Source organism: Scyliorhinus canicula, chromosome 8 (genome assembly GCF_902713615.1).
Source record: "Scyliorhinus canicula chromosome 8, sScyCan1.1, whole genome shotgun sequence".
In the NCBI taxonomy this organism is placed as follows: Eukaryota; Metazoa; Chordata; class Chondrichthyes; order Carcharhiniformes; family Scyliorhinidae; genus Scyliorhinus; species Scyliorhinus canicula.
Genome location: NC_052153.1, coordinates 43,605,382 through 43,620,739, shown reverse-complemented (window position 1 = coordinate 43,620,739; position 15,358 = coordinate 43,605,382). Strand labels below are relative to the sequence as shown.

Sequence of the window (15,358 nt, the reverse complement as noted above, 5' to 3'; positions counted from 1 at the left end):
GAATATTGCAAAGGGTAAAGAAATTTAAACCACAGACAAGCACTCACCCGATTATTTTCAAATGCAAATTCAAAATATCTGCACATTTAATTTGACTTAAAAATATTTAGAGCTCTTTAATTTTTCTTCTTCGGACAACTTCGGGAGGGTTTTGATGGTGTCAACAGGGAAAAGTTGGTTCTATTGGTGAGTGGGTTGGGAACCAGAGAGTTAAGATAATTAGATTTGCTGATGAGGAGAGGTTGACCTGATGCTGACTGTCTGAGGTGCTCAAACCAGATGCGGCAGTAACTTTTGAAAATGAATTGAATTTTGAACAAGTAAAGTAAACATTTGCAGAATTATAGGGATGAGTTGGACATCTACAAAAATACAAACCAAATGGCCTATTTCTGCACTGGACATTTCTATGCATCTCCATAAAATATTACATTTCTGAATTTGAAGGCCGGACTAATTATTTTATCCATAATATAGCACGCTATAAATTCACATTATTGATTCTAAACTATAGACAAAAAAATTGTGATAAAACTGGAATTAAATTTTCCATCATTCCCAAAATCCACTCCAAGATGATAGATCTGGTGCTTAATGCTGGATTTTCTTTTAGCTTTATCAACCTGGATTAGGTGCCGAACCTTCTGAAATAAGGCTTGAACTCAGGACTTTGTTTCAGAGGTGAGAGTTCCATCTTTAAAACAAGGCTGGCGCCAACCCAGCAAATTTCCCCCTTTTATTATTAATTCATCGCACAATCTTCACTGAAGACATTATATTCACTCAGCAAGGGCACAGAATCATAGAAGGATGCCACTCAGCCCATCAAGTGTGAACTGACCCTCCGAAAGAGCACCCTGCCGAAGCCCATTGTCTCACCCATCCCCTAACTCCACCGAGCCTTTGGACGCCAAGGGACAATTTAGCATTGTTAATCACCAATTCACATCTTTGGACTGCGAGAGGAAACTGGCATACCCGGAGGAAACCCACGCAGCCACGGGGAGAAGGTGTAAACTCCACACACACCCAAGGCCGGAATCAAACCCAGATCCTTGGTGCTGTGAGGCAGCAGTGCTAACCACTGTGCCCCATTCGGTTGTTCATATGCCTGACACCAGACGCTCAAAGCAGCTGCTTTACTCTGAGCTTGAGCACAGTAGCAGACTCCTCGGAGGACTCCCAGAGGGGGTCTCACGGGCAAACAATTTTTCATTTACATGAATATGTAGATCTCACAGTTCACTATTAAAATGTGAGATAATTTGAAATGACCTTAGTGTGCTTCATACAATTGTTAGAGAGGAGGCCTGGTGTGGAGGACTCAGGCTTACGACCGTACAGGATAGAACTAGGAGAGCGAGAGCGAGTGGAGAGAGAGAGAGAGACACGGACCAACTCTCCAAAAGACAACCTGAAGTTGAGACTTGTCGGAGACATGAGACCTGCCACACATGGAATAAATCACCTTGCAATTATACCTCTATGTTTAAGGGATTGGTCAGCAGATGTTTTGCAAGCTTTGTTTTCATAGAGCGCAATTCAGCGGGCTCAAGTCAAAGGGTGCCACCCTGCCCTGCTCCCTGCCACTCTGGGGCCTCCAATGGCTGAGAGACCCCTCCAGGACCAGTACTGAACGGCACCCTGGCGAGGTCTCCCAGGTAAAGCCGGTAAGTCCCGGGCGCTAGGCGATTCGTGGTCCATATATTTAAATGAGCGCAAGGCTCAGAGATCCAGTGCGGAGACCAATCCACACAGGGTGCCACGGGGTCGCTGAATCACATCCATAGGAATTTTCCAAGATGTAATCTGAGCAAATTAAATCACAGACCTTGCATATCGCAGCAGATTATATCAAAAACCTCTACAGCACCTGGTGTAGATTAATCTCTCACCAACACTGTGATACACAGCTGAGTTCCTCACCTACCCCCTCCATGCCCCAGCTATACAGGTGCCACCAGTGGAATATTTCCCTCATCAGTTTCTTTTTAACAACAGTCATCATGGGTTACACCTTGCATTACTCTTGCATTCACTCCATTACTTTTATGTCAACAGTTTAAATGAATTACTGTCATGGTTCGCTTCACTTGCTTTGAAACTTCCCCTGTGATCACAATCATTGCTGCACGTACAAGGTATTTCCAAGCTAAATGTCACAGTTGCCCCTTTCATCACGGACATGATTGGGTATACTCTCTGCAGTTGCCAAGTTACCGCACAATCCCTTGTTCATTTTCCTGCATAATAACTGAAGCACAACAAGTCCTTTTTTTGCATTCCTGAATCTGGGCGTTGCAGCGAATACCAGCATGGCCCATTCCTGTGAACCTTATGGTGAGCCTTCACCTTGAACTGCTACAATCTGTATAATGAAGGTTGACCCACAATTTTGTTGGGTGGAGATTTCTAGGAATTTGACCCAGCAACAGTGAAGGAACGATGTCCAAATCAGGATGGCATGTGACTGGGAGATGATAGAGTTCCCATGCAGGAGCAGCCCTTGTGCTTCTCGGTGTTGGAGATTAGCTGCTTCCCAATGTTGGAGATTAGGAGTTCATGAGGTGTTATGAAGGAGCCCGAGTGATTCACTGCGATGTGAATAGATCAAATCTATTGACCTTTCTACCGAAACAATCAGGCTCAAGGAAAGTCCACATTTGGCAAGCTTCCGATGAATGGCACAGGCAATTAGTTTTTGAGACCGTGAATATTCAGTTAAGATACAACTTGTTGCAATATTGATAAAAATGGGTTAGAATAAATATAGTCACTGGAAATTTGTGCTGAGTTTCTCCTGCTCTGCCACTATCCAGAAGCTCCATTTACTCACATAAATAGGGGGTGTGATTCTACCACCACGTTGGATGAATAGCGGGAAAGGCCATAATGGAGATTCGCACTGGGCGCAAACCATTTTGCGATTCACCCGACCCACTCCCGATGGCGAGTTCCGAATCTCGCCCAAAAGTGGCAGGAATATCATTAACCTTCATTTCAATCTCATTAACGAGATTGAAATCAAATACAGCGACCTCCCGGGAATTACCTGACTCGCCAGTGGGAAGTCACGCTGCCTCTGTGCTCAGGGGAAATGAATCCTCAATCAAGGGAGTTGTGCTTGGTCAATGTCGAGGGGCAGGAGCATTCCAGCCCCTGGGCCGGAGGGGTGAGGGGCTTCTTGTCTGTGAGACTTTCAAGCCACCTTTAAATATTGTGAAGCCCCATAACAGGGGCAAGCACAGCTGCAGCCTGTCTGTCCCATCAAAGTAACCCAGGGCAGAGCCTTCTTGCAGCTTCTATCCTGAAATTCAATTTCACTCCCTTTGACGGTGAGTAGCCTTCAGCTTCACAACTGAGGGCAGTTTCAAATGAATTATCCTTGTTGATTGTGATAGCAGTTCATACTCCTCAACTATCAAATGCCTCCTCGAGGGCACACATGCCATGTCTCAGGAGGAGGATTAGTGCATTGCATGCCCAGCAACCTTTGATGTCTGAACAGTGTGCCTGAACAATAGCAGAGTCAGCACTATAGAGGTAGCTGCCAACAATCAAACACTGAAGAGCAGGCCTTCAACACGTTGGATCTTCTCACGACCAAAGGGTAAGCGTGTGGATGAGCGGAGGGCAGATGAGCATGGTCTCCCCAATATTCCTGACAGAGGTATGGGGTCCAGGGGCTCCGGATGTGGGTGGGGGTGAGTGTACAGAGCAAGGTTTGCCAGCACAACAGGCTCACTGGATAGCACTCTGAAAGAAGGTTGGGGCATGTGAGGGTCCAGGGTGGAAGCCCTAACCTCCATTTCCAATTCCTTATAGTTTGAACAACGCCTGCTGAAATCAATCCCATGGCAGCAGAGGCAGGCAGATGACGGAGACGGCAGCGAGGCCAACACAGGCTGGAGGGGGTAGCATCCCGTCCCGAGGGGGCTGTCATACACCCTGAAGACCCAGCTGCCCGTGAAGGAGGGACCCAGAAGGGGAGGCCAGCGACAGTCCAAGGTGTACAGGCGTCGTTGGTCCTTCAATGAGTTGACTGAAGGCTGCAGACACAACCGAACGGAAAAGTGTCTAAGTGTGTTGGCGAGCCAGAATTGCTGGGTGCTTTCCGACGGTTGACCCGGTGAAACCGCCACTGGGATCTTATGGCAACTGGGGCCAGTAATGATGTTCCATGAACTTCACATCTCGCTAGCTGATTCGCCTGGACAGCGCCTGCCAGCTCCCTGATAACAAAGGGAGCAGCTCTTCAACCGATCCTGTATACCAAAATCCAGAGAGCATGGATGCACACCACTCGCTTCAAAATACGGAGATTGGGATCCCACATCCCCCCCAGCACAATACCGGGCATGTGCCCCAGCACACCCAGGCACCCACCAGCACACCTCACCCATGCCCAGCAGTGGTAACCATGCCTATTCTCCGCCATAGCCCCCGAGCACTCCCCCCAGGGTCCGGCGCCGGGTCGGAGAATCCCGGCCCATGACTCCAGTCTGTCTGTAAGAGATTGATTGTCCAGCCCAGAGCAGGAAATAAAAACACATTAACACTCAATCAAGGAGTTCAGGTTAAGGGAAATATGTTGAACAAAATTCAGGAGATTGTAAAGAAACATTGTATTAGCTGTTCGTTTTCCCAATAAAGGGCCCAGAAAATATGCACACTGATCTCATTGTATTGTTCCGAATGAATCGATGACGTCAATGCCTACTTGAAACTAAATATTAATGCATGTAACTCTGAATATGATCAGAGCTGACTCTTGCGAGCTAAGGGTAGCAGCAGAATTTGTCTCTCCTGTGTGCACACAGCAATTCCAAATAAACACAACTTTTACAACTCCACGCGGTCGAGAAAAGATTCTTGAGTATTACTTCCCTCCAACAACGGTATGACTTTATTAATTGTGCCAATGCAAATCAAGATGAAAAGCCAATGTGTATTATCTGCAGGGAAGTGCTGGCAAATGAAAGTTTAAAACCCTCAAAACTTCAAAGGCAGTTGAAGACTAAGCATGGCGAGTTTGAGGACAAAGAATGCAGCAAGAACTTAAATCATCAGCTGAAGTCCTCAGCAGAAATGTTACATTGAATGACAAAGTACAATTAGCCTCTTACATGGTAGCTTACTTTGTAACGAACGAGAAAATACCAAACTGAAACAGATTAATTCTCCCTGCAGCATTAGACATGGCTCATACGATCCTAGATGAGACATTAGCTGAAAAAGTGAAACGCATTTCAGTTTGTGATAACAGAGTGGCTCGCCAAATTTGAGATACTGCTGAGAATTTAAAAGCCCAGCTTATTTCTCGTTTAAAATCAGCGCAGGAGTTCTCAATACAACTAGATGAAAGTAGAGAAGTTTCAGATTGTGCAACCTTGCTAGTTTACGTTAGGTATATTTGGCACAATGAATTTGTTGAGGATTTGCTGTGTTGCCCGATATTACCAACCAGCGTTACTGGTGCAGAGATTTATGAAGCATTGAACAGTTACGTGGAGAAGTTTCAGATTTTGAGAGAGAAGAATCCCTGAAAAATCCTTCCGAGTTTGAGACCCCAGAGTCAATTAACTTGCAGCCGACTCCAAATGAAGATACTGAACATCAGTGCCTCACCTGTGACAGTACATTAAAAACACGCCACAAGTCAGAATTCAGGAATAGCGTCTCCGAGGAGTCTCCAGTGATGCTTAAACAAGCATTTTGTTGCTTCTGCCCTTCACAACGACCTACATGTGCGAGATTGGATTTTCAATCCAGACCCACCAAGGGTGCACAGGCTTCAGGGTTTGCTGCCATCGCCAAGATGCCGCAAGTCATGGGGGGAAATTGATGGCACACATCGCCCTACGAGCACCGGGGCATCAGGGAGTGCCCTGTATTAACAGGAAGGGGTTCCACTCCCAATGTGCAGATCGGGTGCAGCCACCGCCTCCGTATCATGCGTGTGCGCGTGCCCACTGCCTAGGGAGCGTGCATGACAGCTAAATCCTGGGGCACTCGAGATCCCTGGCGTTTTAGAGGACCACCCCAGGATGATGATTTAGCTGATGACGCAGTGCAGAGGTCGGAGACCGAAGCTGAAGCCCAAGCTACCATTCTTGCCTTCACTGGAGCGATGCATCAGCTTGCTGAAAATGTGGTTTCAATGCCTGTACTGCCTTGCAGTACACTTCACAGAGAGTCTCCCACTTTGTGGTGATCTGCTATGCCCCCCACAATCTGCCACAGCAGTGGGGTAACATGCTGGAGGACGAGGAAGAGGAGGAGGAAGAGGGATGTGAAGCTCGTCAGAGGAGAAGGAGACAGTCACGGAGAGAATGGAGGGGAAGGGTCCGACATGCAAAGAGGACCAGGGAGCTCTCAACATCTGCAGATTCTCCTAGGAACAGGTTCTGTCCATCAGCTCAGCTTCCACCCCCCCCCCCCCCAGTTTTCCTCCCCATCCCCAAATATCCCTAATTTCCCTCCCTACCCCCCCCCCCCCCCCCCACCCCAAATAGCCTGCCCACCCCCCATCACACCCCCTGCTCCCCGACCATCCTGTTCCCCTCTCCAAGGGTATGCTGCGAAGATTAATGTAACAGAGGCTTCGGATGTATCAGGTGTTACATGTTTTAATCTTAATTTTAAAAGTGAACATTTTACCATGACAGATTTCCATTCACCCCAGCTAAAGATAGTGACCCCCCAGCAATGCCCACTCAGTGTTCCTCTCTCTTCTTCATCTTCTGTGGTCCAGTCTTACATCCAGGTGTCCCCCAGGATGCACATCAGAAGTTGAGGGAGCCTGCTGCTTTCTGTGCCCTGTGGCCTTTGATGCCCTTGACTCATGTCCTCTGGAGGTGCTGTAGCTGGGGGATACAGGCCGACTTACCGGTGTCACTGGCGTCGCTTTGCCACCCTATTCTGCCCACTGCCCCCGATCTGTGCCAGTGTCAGGAAGGGAATTCAGAAGAACTGGAAACCACCATTGTCTCCTTGATGGCAGGCTCCGAGTTAGCCTTTAACAATTCCTCCTCCCCGACGGTGTCCGTAGGGTCCTGGGGGACTCCATGGGATAGCGGGGCAGCTGGAGTGAGCTCCAGAGGCCTCTACATCATCTGGCTCTGCCAGTCCTGGCGGCTCCCCATTGTCTACACCATGGTGTCGACACACTCAGCGATGCTCCTCAGTGGCCGGGCCATGTTCTGCAGTCCCTCAGCAGTGTCCATCTGCGTCTAGAAGACATCCCTCTGCAGCTACAGGGACATGATGTCGAGGCCCTCAAGCCATGGTTATCACAGACTGAGCCATGCCTTGGACACCACCACTCAAGACACGGACATCGTGCTCCAAGTTTTCCACTGCGGTCACCACCCTAGCAGTGTTGGCCTTGGTAACACACGTTGTCGGCATCATGTCTTGCACCCATAGTTTGTGGGACTCCTCCAATCGGCTACGCACTCACTGGAATGTCACTGATATAACATCCTGAATGTCACTGCTGTGGCCTATCATCTGCATCAGCTCTGAGAGAACCTTGTCCAGAGGCTCGGCATCCGACTGGGACCCAGTTGAGTCCTGTCCTGGAATCCAGCAGACCTCCAACTTCTGTCTCCCTTGGATGTTCCTGCCTTCACCTAATGTGCATCAACAACTGTGTAGTGCTCACCAGATTGTGCCCAGATGCCTGTCCAGTAATGTCACTCACTGAGGTGTGTGTCTTTGCGCTGGCAGAAGGTGGGACTGATAGCTGTGACACCTCTATGGTGGTCTTCTCGGAGCCTTCCTCAAGAGGTGGTATCTTGACTGGTGGTGGGTGTGGGATGTGCCGGGAATGACTCCAGGTGGCCCGGCATTATCAGATCGTACAAGACAACAGACATGCGATCAGCGAGAGGATAATTTTGTTTGACATGAACTATTCACTTGAGACAGTTCATCTGGGTGAAGGGTCAGTCACTTCTCTGGCACAGGCCAATCTCGCTGTCGGTGACTGCTCTCTCCTTAGGAAATCCCACGATTTCCAGGGCCCATTCCTCACAAGGGGTGAGGACTCAAATCTCTGTGGCTCCACACCCCATCTTCACCCTTTCATGTTTATTATGGGCTATTTTCTCCCATGGGGAATAAAGAGAGGACATTGTGAGCCGCACGCTTGTTGGGTCAGGGGGTCTATAGCAGGTGGCATATGTGAGCACCGCCCCAGACATGAAGAGGTTGTGCCGGTGGGTGCCAGGGGGTTCAGAGGAACAAGCACAAAGATCAGATGTGGGGCAGGTGAAAGGTGTCAGCCACTGATTTGTGGTGGGGGGGGGGGGGGGGGGGGGCAAGGCAGGCGGAATTGATGCTAGGAGAGAGGTGGTAACTTACCCTTGCAACTCAGTGAAGTCATTTCTCTTCTTCCTACATTGCACATTGGTCCTCCTGCTCATGTGGCCTCAACTGACAGTCGCTGTCACTGCCTCCCAAGTGGTGTTGCTGACCCTCCGACTCCCTTTGGGGAGCAGGGTGGCCTGCCTCTCACCCACAGCGTCGAGAGGCCTGGCCAGGTAAGCGAGGAGCAGATCTGCATGCTGCCATGCTCGACTCGACTGTGAGCATTTGACAGCAGCTCCTCCTTGTTCGCGGCGAGCTGCTGAAGCGAGAGTTGATCAAATGAGACGGCGAGGGAGCCAGCAATGTCTAGAATCTCATGGGGGCTCATTTTTGGCACGAAGTGCCATTGAATATGGACCGTGAGTTTACCAACGTGGCCGCTGCAAACCACCTCGTCCAAAGTGCCCAAAACTGGACTTTGAAATTTTTCTGTTGAATCGCGGCCAGGATTTCTGTCAGACTGCTGGCAGCAGAGCAGAATCTGTCTCAATGTGAGAACTGTTCAGGAAAGAAAATCACTGATACAGTCCATTCCAGTGTTCATTAAAAGAACCATTTGTCACAAGCCCAGGCTCCTTTATTTTTGAAAATGATTTTTCAACTTTCAGCTGACTGGACATTTTGCAATTTCAATTAAGACAGAGCAAACTGATTAAAATTGCAAGACCACATTCTACGGTGAAGGGGAGGAAACCAATAGATCTTCCACAGGATAGTGTGAAGAGACAGACATTTCCCATCAAAACTCATAACTGCCTAGGGAAGAGGCATTAAAGTACTGGATATTGAAACAATGGCGGTCACAGGCAGACCCACCAAAAGTCATTGGAAATACACAACGGGTGAAGTATTTCAAGGCAAAGCTGCCCTGCCACTTGAGAGAAAGATAGTCGATGACACAGGTAGTGTCAAGATCGCCTTCAGCAGAGTAAAACAGGCTGAAGGCTGCTCTCTTTCCCGCTCACTCACTTTTATAATAAGAGTATCACCTGGTTCGAAACGTCAACTCTACCAGAAACCTACCAAAGAATCGAGATCTTGTAATAGTTACAACACCTCCCGCATCTGACCTCATCGAACCTAAATCAACCTAAATCAGTCTCAGCATTTAAGATTGACACTTAGCCATATATTGTTTAACCTCTTCTTTATTGGACTCTAACACTCCTTAGTTCTGGTGTGTGTTCGCATATGTGTTGTCACAACACCCTGGACTAGTGTGCAGACAATGACAATTCCAGCTCCACTTGACCTGGAGTTGCAAAACAGGTAAACTTATATTTTATTTTAAATACTGATGATCCTTGGTTGAGTCCAATAAATTACAGTCACCAGGTTTATAACTTAAACACAAGTAACCTTTAATTATGTACAGTGTTATAATTAAACTGACAGAAAATGTAACTGATTATCTACTACCCTTTCCCAACCTCACCGTTCCTAACTCACCCCATTCGCTACATACATACGCACATGACATAAAACAGAGGGGAAAGGGTGATGGAAAGCAAACGAAAAGATTAATAAAAATAAAAGGATAACGATCTCTGACGTACTGGGATGATTTCCAGTTAGTGTTTTTCTGAAGTCCGGCTTTCAGTTTGGTACTTCTTCCCTCTAGGCTTAAGATGGTTTTCTCTGCCAAGGTTGTCACCTTCGCTGCAGACGCAGCATCATTCCAGGTTCACAGCAAAAGGATGTGCCAGGCACTCAATTTCATAACTAGAATGAAATTGAGGGCCGAAGGGCCTGTACTGCGCTGTATCGTTCTATGTTCTATGTTCTAAAGCAGTTCTTTCACTCCAGCAAGCAGCAGAGGCAAGGCATTCTTTTCACTTCCAAGATCTAAACGCTTCTGCCCAATTCTCTCAGAAAGCTTCACGTAGGAACCAGTCACTGACTGCTGTCAGGCAGAACACCGTCCCTGGCCAACCCATCAGTTGCCAGTTAACCAATTGACCTGACTACCTCCAAACCTGCCTCCTAAGCTCCACTCGGTGCCTGGGAAAACAGTGTCCTGACAAGCAGACTGCTTCAATCTGGAGTCTCCTGCTTAAAGGCACATTCTGATTATGGGTCCACAGACCAAAATAATAAAATAACATAAAAGAAATAAGAACAAAGGAAAAAAAACAGAAGGACTCTTACAGTGTGTGGGCTTGACTGATTTTAGGAAGGCCAAATTATTTATGATGGCTTTTATTATTTTTCTCGGTTTTGGTGGTTAATAATTCTACTCATTCTTTAACTTAAGAAAACCTTGTTACATTGGCTCTTATTGCTCACAGCTTAAACAGTTAATAGTTCCGATTTGGAAAAGACATATCCTCGCGAAAAAAGAATCATTAACCTTTCTTGTGACCAACCAAAGAGGTTGAATAGAGGAGAGCCAGTTCACAGCTTCTCTAACTATTCCTGCTAACATGTTTTACATCCGAACTGGGCAGCACGTTGGCATAGTGGTTAGCATTGCTGCCTACGGCGCTGAGGACCCGGGTTCAAATCCTGGCCCTGGGTCACTGTCCGTGTGGAGTTGGCACATTCTCCCCGTGTCTGCGTGGGTTTCACCCCCACAACCCAAAGATGTGCAGGGTAGGTAGGTTGGCCACTCTAAATTGCCCCTTAATTGGAAAAATAATTGGATATTCTAAATTTATTCATTTATTTATTTATTTATTTATTTAAATGTTTTACATCCGAACTGATCACCGAGTATAATTTTGAGTCTCGCTGAGTGGAAGCACGAGTCAGGATCAGGGTTACAAAAGGATTTGTTTAAATCAGTGGTCCTTGTTTCTGTCCAGTGAGCGTTCATAATGGAGTGGAGGTGGGAGTCTAACACGATTGCAGCATCCAAATCTCATCTCCTGAGACTTAATAACACAAGATCATCTCTAAGGTGCGCTCACATTTAGCGACATGCCATGCTAGAAATCAAGTGGAGATCTATCACAAACATGGGCCGGGATTCTCCCCTACCCAGCGGGGGACGTCGTCCCCCGGCGTGTCGGAGTGGAGTGAACCACTCCAGCGTCGGGACGCCCCAAAGTGCGGAATTCGCCGCACCTTTAGGGGCCAAGCCCTCGCATTGAGGGGCTAGGCCCACGCCGGAGTGGTTCCCACTCCACCGGCTGGCGTGAACAGCCTTTGGCGCCACGCCAGCTGGGGCCGAAAGTCCGCGCATGCGCCGGTGCGTCAGCAGCTGCTGACGTCATACCGGCGCACGCGTAGGGGAGGGGGTCTCTTCCGCCTCCGCCATGGTGAAGGCCATGGTGGGGGCGGAAGATAAAGAGTGCCCCCACAGCACAGGCCCACCCGCCCACCGGTGGGCACCGAACGCGGGCCAGGCCACCGTGGGGGCACCCCCCGGGGTCAGAACGCCCCACGCCCCCACCCAGGATCCCGGAGCCCACCCGTGTCGCCAATCCCGCCGGTAAGAAAAGTGGTTTAAACCACGTTGGCGGGAGAGGCTGAATCTCGGGGGGGGGGGGGGGGGGGGGGCGGAGATTTGGGGACACGGCTGGGGCGGGATTGATGCCGGGTTGGAGAATTCCACCCATGGTTCTTTTCTGACACATAGAATCATTGGAAGAGCCAATTGTTATAGGACTTTTGCAAAGTCAACAAACTGGATGGGGCCCAAGAAAAAGAATTATCATAGCTAGAATCCCAAAATTTGTTCTCAAGAAAATCACCTCGGCACATGAGACTGGAGGGGGCGTCGGTGTGGTCACCGATCTGTGATAACCACCGGTTCGCTCTGGGAGGGGGGGGAGGGGGGGCTTCAGGTGGTGACAGCGGGCAGGGATCGAGAGATTTGGAGATCATTCCATTGAGGAGCTAGAGGAGGTATTTGGGTTGCCGAGGGAATGGGTTCCGGTACTTACAAGTGCAGGATTTTGTCCGGAGGCAGATCCCGGGCTTCACTCGCCTCCCACTGAGGGGACTACAGGATAAGGTGATGTCAAAAACAGGGGTCGGGGAGGGGAGGGTCTCGGAAATATATAAGGAACTGATGGAGTGGGAAGGGGTTCCAATAGGGGAGGTGAAGAGGAAGTGGGTGGAGAAGTTGGGAGGGGAGTTGGAAGTCGGGTTATGGTAGGAGGCCCCAAGGAGAGTCAATGCATCCTCGTCGTGCGCCAGGCTCAACCTGATCCAATTCAAGGTGGTCCACAGGGCTCATATGACTGTGGCCCGGATGAGTAGGTTTCAGGTGGAGGACATGTAGGGAAAGTCCTGCGAACCATGTAAATATGTTTTGGGCGTGTCCGAGGCCAAGGGGATTTTGGCAGGGATTTTCCGATGTCATGTCAGAGGTATTGGAAGGGAAGATGACTCAGAGTCCAGAGGTGGCATTATTTGGAGTGTTGGAAGATCTGGGAGCCCAGTGGTCGTGGGGGGTGAGGGGAAGAAAGAGGCATGGAAGTGACAAATCTAATAGGGAATCTAATGTATGGGTAGTTAGGGTCTGTGCCTTGAGGGGTGGGTTGGGTCTCTTTGTTTAAAATGTTAAAATTCTAAATGCCTCAATAAAATATTTTCTAAAAAAATAAATTGCACATAGAATCACAGCTCCATACAATGACGTGGGAGGCCATTCGGCCAATCTAACCCGTGTTGGTTCTTTGAAAGAATTTTCTAATTAGGCCCACTCTCCTGATCTTCCCCCAGGCAAGACAAACACTCCTTTTCAATATAAATGCAACTCTATTGAAAGTTACAGTTGAATACTTAACTCCTAGGTTTACATAGGTCTGCTGCATGAAATTATGAATGTAATTAGCAAAAGATGTGCCTGAATTGGTCATTACAAATGCTAGCGTTAATTCCTGCTGCTATTCTCTCCTCAGGAAATCACTTTCACAGTGCTGGTAAAATGTTTTCGAGGAATCACAGGTGCCCAAGACAGCACTGGGACATTAACCCAAATATAAAATCATTCTGAAAAGGATCAAGAGCTCTGTGTTCCATCAGCTTTCATATCCCAGAATCAGTGTCAGCCAGCCAGACACTGCAGCCCTGCCAACACATACATGTGGGATTCAGCCAGAGGGGCCAACTTTCAGAGACAGGTCATTCAGTCCAAACATTTTAAGAAGCTGGTATAAATGTGCATTTATTAACAAAGTGGAGTTACACTGCAAAAACAGGTTCAACTTAAACACTGGCACCTTTCACTATCTCGGGTGTGGGACTGAGCCGTGTTTAAGCAGGACCTGCGCGTGACTTTCTTTGGGTTTACCTGCTGAATCCCACCACCAAGATGCAGACAGAAACCTTCAGAAGCACAGAAGGCTGTCTGTCATGTATGAAAGGGAAAAACATGGAAACGTATTATTCACCGCTGGAACAACTGCTCACAGTCACAGTCCGAAAAACAATCATTCTCAATCTGCATCCTGCTTTTAGGTACAGCACCATTTTGATTTTGTAATTATTTTGGATGCTCAACTTTACTCTAACCATATGTGCCTAAGCTGTTCATAAAAAGCAATGTCATGGGTAATGCAGTGACATACAGGCCCCAACCCTCCACTCCAAATCTCACTTGCAGTACTGCAGGGAGTCACTGAGCAAAGTTAAAACATTGAGCAGCCCTGACTTGTTCCCTGCCAGTTGACAGGAGACACTGCCAACTGCATGAATTGAGCCTGCTTCACACATGGCTTTAAAGCACTAGTGAGTACACCTCTGGGCATGCATGACCGAGGGTGCATACACTGTGCCCGAATGGTGTGGAACGAGGCTCAGAGGTTAAACCTCATTATAATGGAACCAAAGAGTACTGCAAGATTGAGCCACTGATAGTGGCTCTCAGATATGTGGGTCCAGCCATCGTGGTGGAGATCACTTCCTTAAGCAGTCCAGTCACCTGCATCTTGTGGGAGTCAACCTCCGCTACTCGTCAACTAAGACATCAAGTGTAACAACGAAACCGCCTTCTGCTGTGAACCGGATCTCTGTGTTTTACATTCATGTGCTACTTCGATCTTTCTGAAGGCAGATATTACGAGGTGAGAAAAACGTTTAGTTCATTGAATTTTATGTTTAATTGTATGCAGGCGGTGGGCACTTACGGGCATAAATGATTCATTTGTGCTCCCAGAAATATACACAGACTAAAATGATAGTTGTTGAGTTGGCAGGTGTATGGCTAAACAGCTGGCTTGTAATGGCCAGCAGCGCGGGTTCAATTCCCGCACCAGCCTCTCCGAACAGGCACCGGAATGTGGCGACTAGGGGCTTTTCACAGTAACTTCATTGAAGCCTACTTGTGACAATACATGATTATTATTATTACTGTTGTGATGTGTAACTTAGTAAACAAACGCTTAGAAAAGCGAGTAAAGATTGGTTCCAGTTCTATACATTATGGAACATGGTATTAGCTGTTTTATTTCAGCCTAAGCAAAGCATGCGGAATAAAAGCAAAATACTACAGATGCTGGAAATTGGAAATAAAAACTGAAAATGAATTCTCCGCAAGGCCCGACGCCGTCGTGAAACCTGAAGAGGTTCACGACGGAGTCGGAAGCCTCTCCCGGCCCCTTATTCTCCCCTACCCGGGGGGATAGGCGGGCCGTACCGAGAAACTCGGCGGCCGGGCCTTGTCCCTGGCTTCAAGGCCCGGCGTGCCAAGAATGACGCCGCGGCGGAGCCTAATGACGTCAGCCGCGCATGCGCGGGTTGGACAGCTCAAACCCACGCATGCGCGGTTGCAGTCTTTCCCCTCAGCCACCCCGCAAGACGTGGCGGCTTGATCTTGCGGGGAGGCGGAGGGGAAAGAGTGCGTCCCCTTGAGACGCCGGCCCGATGATCGGTGGGCACCGATCGCGGGCCAGTCCCCTCCCGAGCACGGTCGTGGAGCTCGATCCCGATCCGCCCCCCCCAGGCCCTACACTTACCTGGCACACCATGTTCACGACAGCAGTGACCTGGTGTGGTTGCCGCCGTCGGGAATGGCAGGCCGCTCGTCCCATCCGGG

At 48.6% G+C, this 15,358-nt stretch overlaps 1 protein-coding gene across 2 annotated transcripts in view; it reads right to left on the bottom strand.

The window, feature by feature from the left end:
* Positions 1-15,358, bottom strand: part of adamts3 (ADAM metallopeptidase with thrombospondin type 1 motif, 3) — a 274,671-nt gene that overhangs the window by 220,645 nt on the left and 38,668 nt on the right. The gene's annotated exons all lie outside the window — the stretch shown is intronic.